Raw genomic sequence first — 14,836 nt, forward strand, 5'->3', positions numbered from 1 at the left:
GTCAATGGGATGCTCTGCTCCGAGATGAGATTATCCTCTTGCATTTACGTTTCAGGCAATCGACGGTGATGTGGATGATGGAGCGGTTGCCCCCTCAGTAAGTTGGGGGACTACTTCCATTTTGTACCCGGAGGATCGAGACAGTTCACATCTCTGCATTCGCCCGAGCCAAAGCGGAGACACTGGAAAAGAGAAACAAATGGGAACGTGTTTTTGTTACGTGGACCTTTGGACATAAAGTGATTGATAATTTATCTGATATGAATGGATTTTAACAAGGTGTTAAATTTATCCATCGTAGGACCATTCATAATGTCAGAAGATTTGGTATCCAGGGAAAGTTCGCTGATGGATTCTGACCTGACGCCCACAGAAGACAGAGGATAGTTGTCGATGGATTTCTCCCTGGATTTCGGTGACAGGTGTCCTGCAGAGGTCTGCACTGAGACCGCCGGCTTTTCGTGTTTTTATGAACGATTTAGATGAGGAAGTGGTAGGGTGGTTTATTGTGTTTTCAATGATGTGGAGGTTGGTGGAATTATGGATGGTAGAGAAGGTTGTCACAGATTACAACAGGACAGTGACAGGAAGCAGAGCAGGGCTGAGCGGTTACAGATGGAGTTCAACCCGGAAAGGTACGAAGCGATTCACTTTGGAAAGATGGATTTGAAGGCAGTAGTGATATTTTCTAGTGTCAACCCAGGGCCGCACATTAGTACGAGTACCACAATGGAAACAGAGTGGTGACACTCTCTCTAATAAGCCGAGGGACATTCATCGGTACGAGTACCACAATCGGGACGGAGCGGTGCACTGCAGGTGCAGAAGGAAGTGTGATTAACAGGTGATCCAGTGTTCTGTACATCCATATAATGATGCTCGAAAGGTAACATACCTGACAGTAAATCAGGAGGTAAAAAAGACAACGTAATCACAAATAATAGCACAGCCTGGAAACCTGCAGATTGTTCACAGATTTCACTTGCTACTTTTGTTCAAAGAGAGAATGGATGGAGAAATAGTGGTAGTATTGTGGGGGGTTGGAGAATATCTTTAAATTTAAACAGACTACATCGTACGTAACGGATAGGAAGTGGTCAAGTCATTCACTGGCAGAGGTCAGATTCCTACCGAACGGCCCGTGTCTGCGCTGGAAAACATTGTGCTTCAAACTGTCCACAGCCCTCGCTAATTTCCCGAGGTCACACTCCCTTTTTGATCACACGTCTCTGGAATATCGCTGAGGATCTTTTACAGTGTTTAGAGGAATATGTGCAGTGTGTTTTATTTTAACAAATGTCAGCTGTCATTGTGATTTCCATCACTCAAACCCCCGGAATGTCTGGAACGAACGAACGAAAAGATGAATGAATGCTCCCCTTTAATAAAGAAGTTTTCTCCATTTCATCCGCCAGCTCCTTCCACAACTTCAGCAGCGAATGTGCACGGTCAAAGATTACAAAATAAATTGACTTCAAGATGAATGCCTGTTTAAACCAACAAAGATACAAAAAGTATCATATTTGAATAGCTGAAGCCAGGTATCATGGAAAATAACATGAAAAGTCCACATGATGTGTTCTTCTAATGTAAATGGATTGTAATATCCCTTGAGACATCAAACTTGTGACACAGCGGCAGTGAGTAAAAATAGGCTAACGCAAGTTACAATGATATAAAACATGCTATTTATATGCTGAAGCCAGGTATCATGCACAAATAACATTGGAAAAGGCACATCGTATTTTGTTTTAAAGTAAATAGATTGCACAATCCCTTGAGGAGTAAAATTAATAACACAGGAGCAGTGAGTAAAAATAGTTTAACGTAAGTGTTTGTGCAGTTGGTTGTCACCAATGTCCCTGGCGTGATAGCCACGCTAATTGGCTCAGTGGAATTGCTCTCCCCTTAATAAAAGTCTGTTAAACCGATCACCAGTCCATCTGAGCAGCTGAAACGCTCCGTACAACTGAACGCTGCTTCTGACGGAATATGGGATATCCGGCTATTTACTACATCGCGGCCATTTTCTATCCCACACTTGTAGCGGTTGGTGTCCTCGGTAAGATGCCGGAGCTGGTTACTTTATGTATGGTGCCGTCGTTACGCTGCTACGGTATCCGCACTGTTACTGAGCACAGATGCTACCGTCGGCTGAAACGTGTTTCCGGAATGGAGGATCCAGGCATCCAGTGCTTTTATTTTCATTTTCCATACTTCGTTTCTTGCTTTTGTCAATTAAGTTGGTGCCGATTTTGACATTGCTTCAGAATGTCACCTCGCTAAGCTTTCTGAAGTGATGCTGATCTCTGCTTTTCTAGGTCCGAGTCTATATCAGTGCAGACACTTCGATCTTATAACAACCTGGCAGCTTATTTAAATGACGGTCCCGTCTATTTTCGACACGTGGTTCTGTTCTTATGTAAGTCATTAAATGAGAACGCGTACTTTGCATCTCCTTGATGCCACTTTGTCACCGCTACAAACAATCCCGTCAGCTATTTTACTTCTAATAATGGAAATGGTGTCGTTTACAGGAGCGATCGACTGCTCACCGGTACGTGAGTCGTGGGACTCGGATGCCTCGCTCTAAACTGTGGGAAGGTCGCCAATCCACTGACACTCACATCCGTCATTGTCCTCCAGCCGGAGTGCAGCGACCGAGACCGCACACACTGGATTCCCGCTTTCCACTTCCAAACAGACCATACCCGACATAGCATCGCAAGAATGGGAGCATTCAGTGAGCTGACCATATTTCTATTTTGTTTCCAAATTTCTTGCAGTTAATTTAACGGCGATTGTGATCCTTTCTCGGGGAAAATGCGGACTCTCCAAATGCATCACCCGTTACCTGATTGGAATGGCAACAGCGGATCTGATGGTGGTTATCGTTGCTGCTTTATTGGAAGAGACCAACAATATCTACATTTATTCCAGAACCCTGCTCCTCACTCCTGTATGCGCTCTGACTCTTGTATTTGTCCAAGTAACGAGGGACTGTTCTGTCTGGTTCACGGTCAGTTTTACCTTCGATCGCTGCATCGCAATATGTTACCGAAAGCTTCGGGAGCGATACTGCACCGAGAGAACAGCAACAGTGGTTATGGTGACCGTGCTTATAGTGAGCGGCGGGAAATGTGCCCCGTTATACTTTGCCATTGAACCTTACGTCATCGTTGACAACACGCCGTGGCGGTGCATCAGCACGTATGAATACGTTACTTCACCCTTGTGGAAAGGATACCAAATACTGATCAGTATTTTAACACCATTGCTGCCAATCGGCTTAGTCCTGATTTTTAATGGGTTAACTGTAAGACATATCGTTGTGGCAAATAGAGTCCGCAGAAAGCTTCGGGACAGCAGCGACAATCAGAAAGATGCCGAGGTGGAGAAACGGAGAAAATCGATGATTTTGCTGTTTTCTATATCAGCTAATTTCATATTATTTTGGATGCCCCATGTAGCCCGTTCTCTGAAATGGCAAGTGCAAAACTATCTTTACCAGAACAGATATTTGAGTTCCCCGGTATACATCCTCCAACAACTTGGTTTCATGTTACAATTTCTCAGCATGTGCACCAATACTTGTATCTACACACTGACACAGAGGAAATTCAGAGAAGATCTGATCAATGGAATGAAGTATGTGTTTACATTAAATGGCCATCTGTGTAGATAACGCCCTTGTCTAATGGCAATTCAGCTTTTTTTTCTCAAATAAAGTCGTTTTACAAAGTACTGGTTCAGCAAATATGTCATAAATTCAAACAATTTATTCAAACAATGACACGCCTGGTCATACGGAATTTGCTGAGTTTTTGCTTCACACAGTTCAGGTAGGTAGCTATATAAACATTCAATGCTGCTGGCGTGATTGTCACTTTGGTTGAAGTATGTTCCAAACTATCACAGACACTCGACTGTCACAAGGGCAGGGATGGCTTCAGGACTTTCCGGGTTTTAGATGTTTCAAAATGGACAGTGTCGGGTATCAGAATTTAAAGGGAGTACGATGGGGAACTAGGGATAGTATCACAGCTGCAGAATGGGAGGACAACGTGGAGCATTCGTTTGTTAATAGACCTGGAGACGAACACTGATTATGTTCTGGCGTTTGAAATGGGCGCAATCTCACCATTTGGAGTATTCTGTACAGCCGCCCACCAGATTAACAAAATAAAATGCGACGGGAACAGTGATGAACCGACTGGGAAGCAGAACCTGGATATGAGCCACGTTATTCGCAAGGGCACCTGCAACTTCCCTGATAGTCTTTGGCACCTACCCAAGGTAAAATGTTTAGGAATTGCATAAATTCTCGGTTGTGTTCAGGAAGTCTTCATGTCACAATATGAATAAAGGCTGACTAGCTAACATTCCATGTCAGATCTAATATTACGAAAGGAAACGGGTCTTGTGACAGATCTATCCCCGGGTCCGCAATTTCAGATCAACAGGGCGAACTCCCCACCATTTACCTTGCCCAGGGATAGCACCAGAGAGTATGGAATGTGTTTAATTAGGGATCAGCGATTTATGGTGCTGCCTGGCAGGAACTCAGGATGGTACATTGGGAAATGATGCACTCGGGGTGTTGCGCAACAGATATGTGGGGATTGTTTAGGGAGCACTTACACGGGGTTCAGTATAGGCTTGTCTCATCGATGCAGGGAAAGGACGATAGCGTAAAGTAACGCTGGGAGACAAGAAAGTTGGAACAACACGTCAAGGGGACGAAAGAACGATACTAACAGAACAGGAAGAAAGGATCAGGTAAGGCTAAAGCAAGTCACAATGTAGACAGGAAGGAAATAAACAATGGACTTAAAAGAGTGATAGGGGGAGTTGAGAAATCCTTGACTAGTTGGACTGTGGAGAACAGGAGGAGACTAAAGAGAGTGTGGGCAGATCAGAGGCAAAAGAGGAAAACGTGTCTGGAGTCCAAGGAGGCGGTGAAGCTCCTCACTGAATACATTGATCAATGTGAACACTGCGAAAAAATGCAGATATGCTCGAACATGCCGACGCTGAGAAAGAGGATGCGTTGGAAACTTGGAAAACATTATGATAGATGATTCCCCGGTGCCGGAATGGATATAGTCCAGGTAATTTTGGAAGGCGAACTCCGATATTGCTGTGATTTTGGACAGGATATTAGTGTCTTCGCTGGCCACGGAAGTGGAACTAGGTGACTGGAGGGTGGAAAAAGTTATTCATTTGTTGAAGAAAAATAACAGGGATACGTCTTGGAATTATAGACCAGGGAGCCTCACATCAGTAGTGGGTAAACTACTGGAGGGGATTATTGAAGAGGGAATTTATGCGTATTTGGAGAAACGTAGTCTGGCTACGGAGAGAAAGCATGGCATGTTGTCGTTAATGAGCCAGATTGAATTATTTGAAAAAGTGAAAATAAAACTAACAGTTGAATCAGAACAGTCGATGTGGGTCCTTTAATTTTTGTTGCTGTCTGATAAGTTCCCGATAGTGGACTCATTCTGAATGTGAGGAGACATGGGATCGAGGAAACCTGGCTGCGTTGATTCAGAATTGGCTTCCTAACAGTAGGAAGATGATATAGTAGATAGAGTGAATTCTAGCTGGAAGACAAAGTACATCCGTCTTCCGCATGGAGAGTTGAACTTCTGGCACACTTTGCAACTCTATTGCGAGTCTGATGGAGCCCGACAACTTGAAACCAGCATTTCAAAGTGATCAGCAGCAGCTTCCGGTGCTTATTAAAAGATCCAGCCTTCCAAAATCCCAATTCCAGTACACACTAATTTATCCTAATGCCAATTTACCTCTGAATCGTGGTTTTATTGCATCGAGTGTAGATACGCTCATATTTCGATCTATATAACCCTGAATCCACATGGCCGGTGTGGAATCCGTGTCTCCCTCTGAAATCATTAATAAACGAAACATACAAAACTACACAAACTAAAAACGCAGCAAAGGCAAAGCAAATATCTGAAATCACTCTTGTCTTCCTTCAAAACCATCGCAGACAGTCGGAGAATACTGAATAAACAATTTCCAAAGCTTCCATCTCCTCATGCTGTAACCATCCATTAACTCAGTCTCCATGCTTCAGTGTGTGCAAGGACAATGGAATCTAACAGCATCAACGACTTTCTAGATCGGTCGGTGCTGTGAGACAGTAAGGTTCTAACCCAGATATACAGTCAGACAGCCACAGGAAACTACTGCACAGAAACTGGGTCTTCAGTAAGTTCGGACCTTGAGGAAATATTTAAAGTCTATTCCCATCGACCTCACCCGGACCGTAGCCATCCATTTCCCTCTCATCCGTTTATTTCTCCAATCATTTCTTAAACGTTGACATCGGAATCTCAATTACCACTTGCGTTGGCAGCACTGTCTTCACTCTGTCGACCCTGTGAGTGCAGACTATTCCCCTCATGATCCACTTAAACATTTCACATTTCACCCTTCACCCATGATCTCCAGCTGTCTTCTCGCCCGACATCAGTGGAGAAAGCCCGCTTGCATTTACACTCTCTATACGCCTCATAATGTTGTAAACCTCTATCAAATCTCCCCTCAGTCTTCTACCCGCTCGGGAATAAAATGATGACATATGTAATCATTCCTTTTTAATTCAAAACATTCAGTCCTGGCAATAGTCGTGTAATTTTTCTCTTCATTTTTTCAATCTTATTTGCATCTTTCCTGCAGGTAGTTGAGCTCAACAGCTCACAATATTCCAATTCGGGCCCCAACAAAGCCGTAAACCGTAACAACGTAACATCCCAACTCCTGTACTCCATACTTTGGTCCGGGAAGGCCAATGTGCGAAAAGCTTTACCCTGTCTAACTGTGCCGCAACTTTCATTGAATTATGAACCTGCATTCCCAGATTCGTTTGTTCTATCGTACTCCTCAGTGCCCTATTTCTCATTGTGTCGGACCAACCCTGGCTGGTCCGCCCAAAGGGGAAGATCTAACAGTTGTGTGTGTTAAATCCGATCTGACAATTTTCAACCCGTTTTTCCAGCTGGTCCAGATCCCGCTTTATGCTCCGGTACTCTTCCCCCGCTGTCCTCTGCACCTGTAATGCTGTTATCATCGGCAAATTTGCTGATCCATTTAACGACATTATTATCCAGATAGGGATATGGATGACAAGGAACAAGGGGCACAGCAACGATCCCTGGGATACTCCACTCATTACAGGTCCTCAGTTAGAAAGACAATCATCCATCACCACACTCTAGCTCCCCCAACGTATCCAATGGCGAATCCAATTTACTTCCTCATTGTGAAAGCCAAGTGACTGATCCTTCCCGAGCATCCTCCCACACGGAACCTTGCAAATTCCGTGCCGAAGATCCTGTAGACGGCATCCACAGCTTTGCCTTCAACACCATTCCAGATTACTACCTGTAAAGCTCTGTGAGATTGGTTAGACATGATCTACTACGCACTGGTCCATATTGTCTATCGCTAATGTTCCTGTTCCTGATCCGAGGCTGGTGAAAGATTTTCGATGGGGAGAGAGATCGGAGTCGGGTGTTTGGTGTCGGTAGAAACCGGGAGGGGGATAGACGGGAGAGAGATGAGGTGCTAGGTGATGCATTTTGTAGGCTCCAGTAAGAACGGGATGTCTACATTATTGATAAGGCTTTAGGAATTTTGAGAGTTGTTTATAAATCCAAAGAATCACGATGGCACTGGCGATACACGCGAAGTATTGCCGACTAAATGTCTAATCGCTAAATGTCTCGATGTATTTCTGCTGACCCACTGTCGCTGCAATCTGAAACCCCTAATTTCCCTTTAAGAAACGTACTGTTAATCTGTCTAAATTACTCAGCAGTGTAGCGAGCTGCTGAAGGACCAGGTGGACTTGACTCTCGGGAATGCAGGTGAGGCACCTTTCAGCAATCAGCGAAGGTCAGCCATTACCATTCCCGGAAAAGAGGTCGGTTCGGAAGACTTCCAGCCTGACTAAATCGACGGGCTAAGAGGCATCCTCTACCCGGCATCTTCTTAGCCAAAGGCCAATGACTTGAAAACAAGATGCATTACGTCAGCGCAACATTGCAGTTTCGGAGGGAGATGAGTGGCTGCTGTCTTCTCTGTTTCATGGAGACATGGCTCAGTTCGGTGGAACTGCCGGAAGGATTCTCAATCCACCGTTCGGAGAAGATAAGAAGGTATTGTGGTGCTGGGAGGGGAGTGGGGGTGTTGTTTCATGATAAATTCTTCACCTTCTCCGTATATAGCGGTCTTGTCGCACCCTTGTTCTCCCAATCACAACACCCAATGATTGAGTTCTGTCGGTGCTGCTTACCGAGAGTTTCTACTCATTGATCCGGACGGCACTTCACATCCCGCCAGAGCAAATGTTGAGCAAGCAAACCATGTACTGAGTGACGCGACCAGCAAACAAAGAACTGCCTACCCTCAAGACCTTTAAATAATTGCGGGGGTTTCTATAAGGCTTATTTAATGAAATCTAGGCTCATTTGTCACCAGCACGTCATCCTCAGTACCAGGGGCTCCCGCACACTCGACCACTGTTAGGGCACGATCAGGAAAGCCTACCATTCCACCCCAGACCATATTTCAGGCATTCTGAACGTCTGGTTTTCTTTCTCCTACCTCCATCCAGGCGGAGGGTAAGGAACAAGACACCAGACGTATCGGCAACGATGTCGCGGGAATCAGAGGGCCGGCTACTGAATTGCTTCGAGGCGATAGACGGAAGCAACAAATGATCCTGGGCTCATACGAGAATCTGAATGTTACAATCTTTAGAAAGACACTGGAGAACGCACTGGGTGAACAAGAGATATGCAAAGTGCTGAGCAGTAGATTCGTGACAATATTTTTTACATTCATTCATTACTATTATTTATCCATTGATTTTTTTTTTGGTATTTTTCTGATTTGATAGTGTATGTTGCTGTGATGCAGCGCATCATCAGCTTCCCTGGTGGTCTAGTGGTCTAGTGGTTAGGATTCGGCGCTCTCACCGCCGCGGCCCGGGTTCGATTCCCGGGCAGGGAATAAAAATATTTCCTGCTGCAACATTAATATGTTGATTTTAAATTATTTTGTGTATTCATTGCTTCCACAACAACCCCATTCCTGTCTGTGCTTAACCTGCATCCGCCTGATTCAGCGCCATAAAACCACAAAATATAGGAGCAGAATTGGGGTGTTTGGCCCATCGGGTTTGCTTCGACATTTCCTCTCAGCCCCATTCTCCTGCTTCCTACTGTGTGTACAACCCCTTTCCGTCTACAAATGCTGCCTGACCCGCTATACTCTGTTTCTGCAGCGATTCATTATTTGTTCTGTATGTCACTTGTTAGACAATGAATACATGACTTTGAAAAAAATATCGCAGGTGCAGTCTCAATAAAGCTGGAAATAACTGTGCGAGGTCTTACAGAGACGCTGTCTCTCTATGGAAGGGTGTGACCATACATTCCCCATACTGGACTCTGGTCCGGCTCACACAGTTTGCCGACATCACCTTGACTCATCTGCCCGGGGTCATCACTGCTCATATCTCAGTGAGTATTGTCAGGTCCAGCCGGGTTTATTGCCGTGTGCACAGGGACGGTGAGGGACAGGTACAATGAAACACGTGCAGCATCATTGCAGCCTCGAAAAGACAGACAGTACGCAAAACATAAATTGTACATTTCTGCATCATGATCAAAAGATAGAGATAAATCCTGTGCCAGTTTCAAACTTGGAAATGATTCCTCAGGCAAACTGATGACATAGAATGCGAACTGTTATATCCACGGGGGAGCATGCAGATCCAAGACAGGCTTGTTTATTTCTTTTCTTTAAACAGACAGACAACAGAAAGAAGGGCGAGTCTGTCGTCCTCTTCAGCCCGCCCTGACATTCAATAAGATCAGGCTGGCCCAGACTTTTTCTCAATCCTACTCGCCATACCAGACTTTTTCTCAATCCTACTCGCCATACCAGACTTTTTCTCAATCCTCCACCCACCCCATACCGCAGTTGCCGGACAAAAGTCGGCCGGTGTCCTCCACCAAATCTTCTACCGTCTCCCCAGGTGAGAGGAGATAAACTTCTGTCGCCCGCCTTTACTTCGACGCACTGACAGCGCCCCCAGCTTCGATCTGAAGCGTATGGATATGAATGTTATATAATGGGACATTGTTCTGAGTTTTGCTCGGTATTGACGGGACTTTGGGGAGGCAGAAGCAGTCAGAGTCTGTGGGAGGGTTCAACTCTTGGGTGAAACGCTTTCCGCAACTGGATAGCACGTTGGAGTGACATCTGCAAACACGAATGTGAGCTCGGTGAGTTGCACGTCATTTGACGAGCTTGGTTGATGTCGGACCATTAAACCGCCACAGAGACAGTTGGCGAGGGTGATTTTGAACGTAGGTCAGCGAACCGATTTGTGTATGGCAATAGGACGGTCGCTTGCTAGACAAGAGAGTAATGAGGTGTGTGTATAGTGAGCGATATTAAACGGCGAAAGCTTTTCCCGTTCAGAGACCGTACTGCCCAGTTCAGCGAATCAGTCATAATCTCAATCGCCCGTCGCTCAGCAGCTGAACAACATTGAATATGTAAAAAATTATTATAAGTTGATATTTCCAGTGTTTTCAGCTAACCAAAATTTCATATTGTTTTCGTGTCATACCGGAGCACTGAACCAAAATCGGAAGGGATTTGTTTAAAAAATCGCTACTCCTTCATGTTTACCTGTTTGCCCCGACATTTCAGCACCAATTTAAACCCACTTCCCTCCGCTCCACCCTAGCTGTCTTGTAAAGGAAAATCTATAGACGTCCCACCGCAATCACGCAATCACTGAACACTGATCGCCAACCGTTCGCATCAGTCTGTGAGAAAAGTGTGGGAGTGAGGAGCAAAGGAAGTTTTGGAGAGAGAGGGAGAGAGAGAGAGAGAGAGAGAGAGAGAGAGAGAGAGAGAGAGAGAGAGAGAGAGAGAGAGAGAGAGAGAGAGAGAGAGAGAGAGAGAGTGTTACACGGCAGTTTACCAATTGTATGTTCGCTTTCTGCCACTCTTTTCGCTCCAGTGTTTTCCTGACCACCAGTGTAACTCATCTTACCGACAAAACGAAATGGATCTTTCCGTCCCTTCATTTAAACTCGAACGCTGCAGGGTTCGTAAATATTATCACCGTTTGTACTGAGGAGGAGAAATGGTTCATGCGTTTACACATTGCCCTTCAACAGAGGAACAAGAGCACGTTATACTTATTGATGCCATTCTCCTAGTTTCTTCAATTATAAAGACAATTGACATTAAATTAGTGCCATTAATTCTTAAAATTCCAATGTTAGTTCTGATTTGGACGCAAGGATTCTGCTCAGAGCGATAAATCGCCCGCTGTTGAACGTAAGGAAGTACGTCGGTGAACGAAACGGGGAGCTCTGCATCCGTACAGTTGTAGTACACACCGGCACCAATCGCCCTGTTTCTACTCAAAATCTATTGTTAGACGCTCGGTTGCAAAGTGAAAATATCGTAGCTAAAAAGGCTGTATTGACATGTCGATTTTGCTAGTTTCCACCTGTCTTCACCCATCAGCAAGTGCATTTTTCATTGCGCTTGTGTGTACAGATAGATGTGCGCATTAATATAAATTTGAGTTCACGTTGAGGTAATCTCCAATTACATATAATGCATGATCCCTTCGGATAGACCCGTCAGCAGATACAGATCAATTGATTCACTGTCAGTTATTTTCCCGCAGTAGAAATTCAAGACGTCGACCAGCATATGCGGGTGGGAGGGTTGTGTGGTGGAAGAGATTTTCAATGTTTTCCAATGTAGTACTGAATGAGGGCCTCCGAATCCGGTATGTATTCTCAGCTAAAAATGCTGCGAGCGTTGAACTGGCAAAAATATGGGATGTCAACTCCACAAATTCTCGAATCTCCCCAGTCGAGGAAACAGGATTTATTGAAGAACGTGTTACCGGCTCCAGATTTGAGTCGCATACGGTACCAGAACTCAGTGCATCGAAATCCATGTCGTTAATGAAAACCTAATCGGTAAAGTACCGCATTGAACAGAGAATCAGAATCAGGGTTATTATCGCCGGCACGTGACGGGAAATGTGTTAACTTAGCAGCAGCAATTCAATGAAATATATAATCTAGCAGAGAGAGTGTGTGAGAGAGAGAGAGAGAGCGAGAGAGAGACAGAGAGAAATGTAATACTAATAATAAATAAAATAAAACATAATAATAAATAAACAAGCAAATCAGTTACGTCTTTTGAATAGATTATGAAAAATGTACAAAAATTAAATACTATATTAAAAAAGGGAGGTCGTGTTCACAGCTTCAAAGTCCATTCGTGATTCTGATTGCAGAGGGGGGAAGCTGTTCCTGAACCGCTGAAAGAGCGTTTCTGTCTCATACCCTTAGACACCCAGGTTCAAACCTGATATCCGGTGCCATCTGTGTCGACGTTGCTCCTTTGCAGATTGGAGGAATTTTCATCGTCAATGTCGTGATGGTCTATTATCGCCCCTCATTAATGAGCTGTCCTTACTGTGTGAGGCTGATGACGTGACGTAGCCGGACAGCGGCTTGCAATGAGAATATTTAGGCTGCAATTGGGTCTTTCAGTGAGGGCACAAACTGGACAAAACTGTTTATTGCCGGAATGTGTGAGGTCATGTACTTCGTTGGGATTGGTATTAAATAAATGACGATTGGTTGCGGTGGGACTGTCAAAGGAAACTGTTCACGAAAGAGAGATGGCGAGCCGATGGGTGGATCAGGTATTTTGGAAGGCAACTGCAGATTGTAGGTTATTGCAACTCGATTGGAAATTAGAAATAGAGGAAACATTGTGATACATCTGTACAGGTTTCTGAGGTTGGCTCTGTTGCGGTGACGGCAATTTCACTCCCCATATATGCTGAAGGGTACAGTAGCACTGGAGAAGCTCGGAACAATTTAACTGACTCAGCTCCAGTGAGGAATGCACGTCCTCTGACGAACAACTGAAGTTAAAACTGTTCACTGCAGAATATAGAATAAGGGCTGAATCTAAGGCGATGGATGAGGCGTACAGTCAAGGACAATGTCCAGGATGAGGAATTATCGTTTAAGTACGAATTAAAGCGGAATATCTGAACATACTTTCCTGATACCAGAGACTACTCGACGAGACAGGGTTGTGGATGTTACAGCACGGGGCTGATTTAAATAGGATATGGACGCTTTAAAAAAAATAAGAAAATCGTGGGTTGCGAAACAGCCAAAGAAGATAGTTTGAAACGTGGGCAAGTGCAGCCGTGATCATATGACGTAAACGGACGGGAGCCATCAGTAACTGACATTGTCCCCTTACACTAGGAGTAACGTTTCGGGATTTTCTATTCAGGAACAAAATGTAAACTCATGGAACTGGTCTCCCGGCTGACGTGCATACAGAATGACGATTTAAAATGCCAGGACCGGATTATGAATTAAATAAAGTCGGCCTGACGAATGGTCTCACTGCCGGGAACTGTATTACATCGAATCTCAGGGATTGGGGATCTGCAGTCAATGACACTATGGGACGTTAGCCATATATTGCTCGCTTCTACCGCTTGCTGCCCGCGATCTGCAACATCTCCACCTGCAGAGACGTACCGGAGATTTTATCAGGGAAAGCTCTAGCTACAGCTGAGGGAGACGCTAATGCCCTCGGGTGGACTCTGCCACAACTACAGTAACACAGGAATCGAGTGAGATTAGAATCTGACAGAGGATGAAAATACGTCACCATGCGAATCGGAGAGCGAAAGGACAAAGTCCACTTCTTTCCACTGACGCTGAAATCCGTTCTCCGAGTTTGATTCTTTAAGTTTTACGAGACAGTAAAATTCCGAACTGCAGAGAGTTTAAGCTGCCTCGACGGGATTGATCAGAGTCGGAATGGAAATGAACATTGCACAATGAGTAGAAACGTATCGTATTGAATTGTATTGAAGTGTAAAAATACGCAGTTCTCAACTGAAAACAAAGAGCATCAAGGGTGTTAAATTTTATTGGCAGTGGGATTGTTGGCGTGAGCGCTGCGAGCAGGGTTCGAACTTGCGCGGGGAATCCCCATTGGATTTCAAGTCCAACGCCTTAACCACTCGGCCATCGCAGCGATAATGTTCAGCATCGCATCAATGTTCAGCACACACCGTAGCACTGCCCCCGAAGTGAGGGTTTTACTTGATTTATGTTTAGTAATGGAAAAAGTGAATCATTATATCATTATTCCAATACAAATAGAATAATTGGACAGCTGTGGAATTTGTTTCAACACCGTTAGGTCAGTACGGGAGTGTGGAGGGCTAACACTGCCGTCAGTATCATAAATGAAGGAGATTTCCAGTATTGGGGATAAAGATCAGGATCAGAATTTGTTTCATAATGACGAACATATGTCAACATGATATTGTTGTTTTTTATTCTACTCTTCCTGAAATGAATGTTTAAATTGCATTTGCAGACCTTTACCACTGAATAAGCCTAGAAGTAAACATTTAGGGAATATTGCACAAGGTATCTTTGCTCAGGATGCTGTCAATTCAACCCCTGTAGAATGTGATGAGAATGGGTGTGGGGGGGGGGGGGGTGATAGTCCCTTTCCAATCCGCCTAGACGGCTCTAGACGTAGTTCCCTGTTATTTTCTGCCATTAACGGGGTCGAGGACAGTTATGGTCCCTGACTTTATTTCTGCGAGTGACCTGGTCGGCGACTGTTGTTGCCTTTGTTTTTTCCATGCGACTGAGGGAGTTGAGGGCTGTTATCGTTCCTGACTTTATTTCTGCGAGTG

At 44.6% G+C, this 14,836-nt stretch overlaps 1 non-coding gene across 1 annotated transcript; it reads right to left on the reverse strand.

The window, feature by feature from the left end:
- Positions 1–14,078: 14,078 nt before the first annotated feature.
- On the reverse strand, positions 14,079–14,160 carry trnas-uga (transfer RNA serine (anticodon UGA)). Its single transcript has one exon. It is a non-coding gene; the product is annotated as a tRNA-Ser (tRNA).
- Positions 14,161–14,836: the final 676 nt, after the last annotated feature.

This window comes from Hypanus sabinus, unplaced genomic scaffold (assembly GCF_030144855.1).
Source record: "Hypanus sabinus isolate sHypSab1 unplaced genomic scaffold, sHypSab1.hap1 scaffold_266, whole genome shotgun sequence".
Taxonomy (NCBI): domain Eukaryota; kingdom Metazoa; phylum Chordata; class Chondrichthyes; order Myliobatiformes; family Dasyatidae; genus Hypanus; species Hypanus sabinus.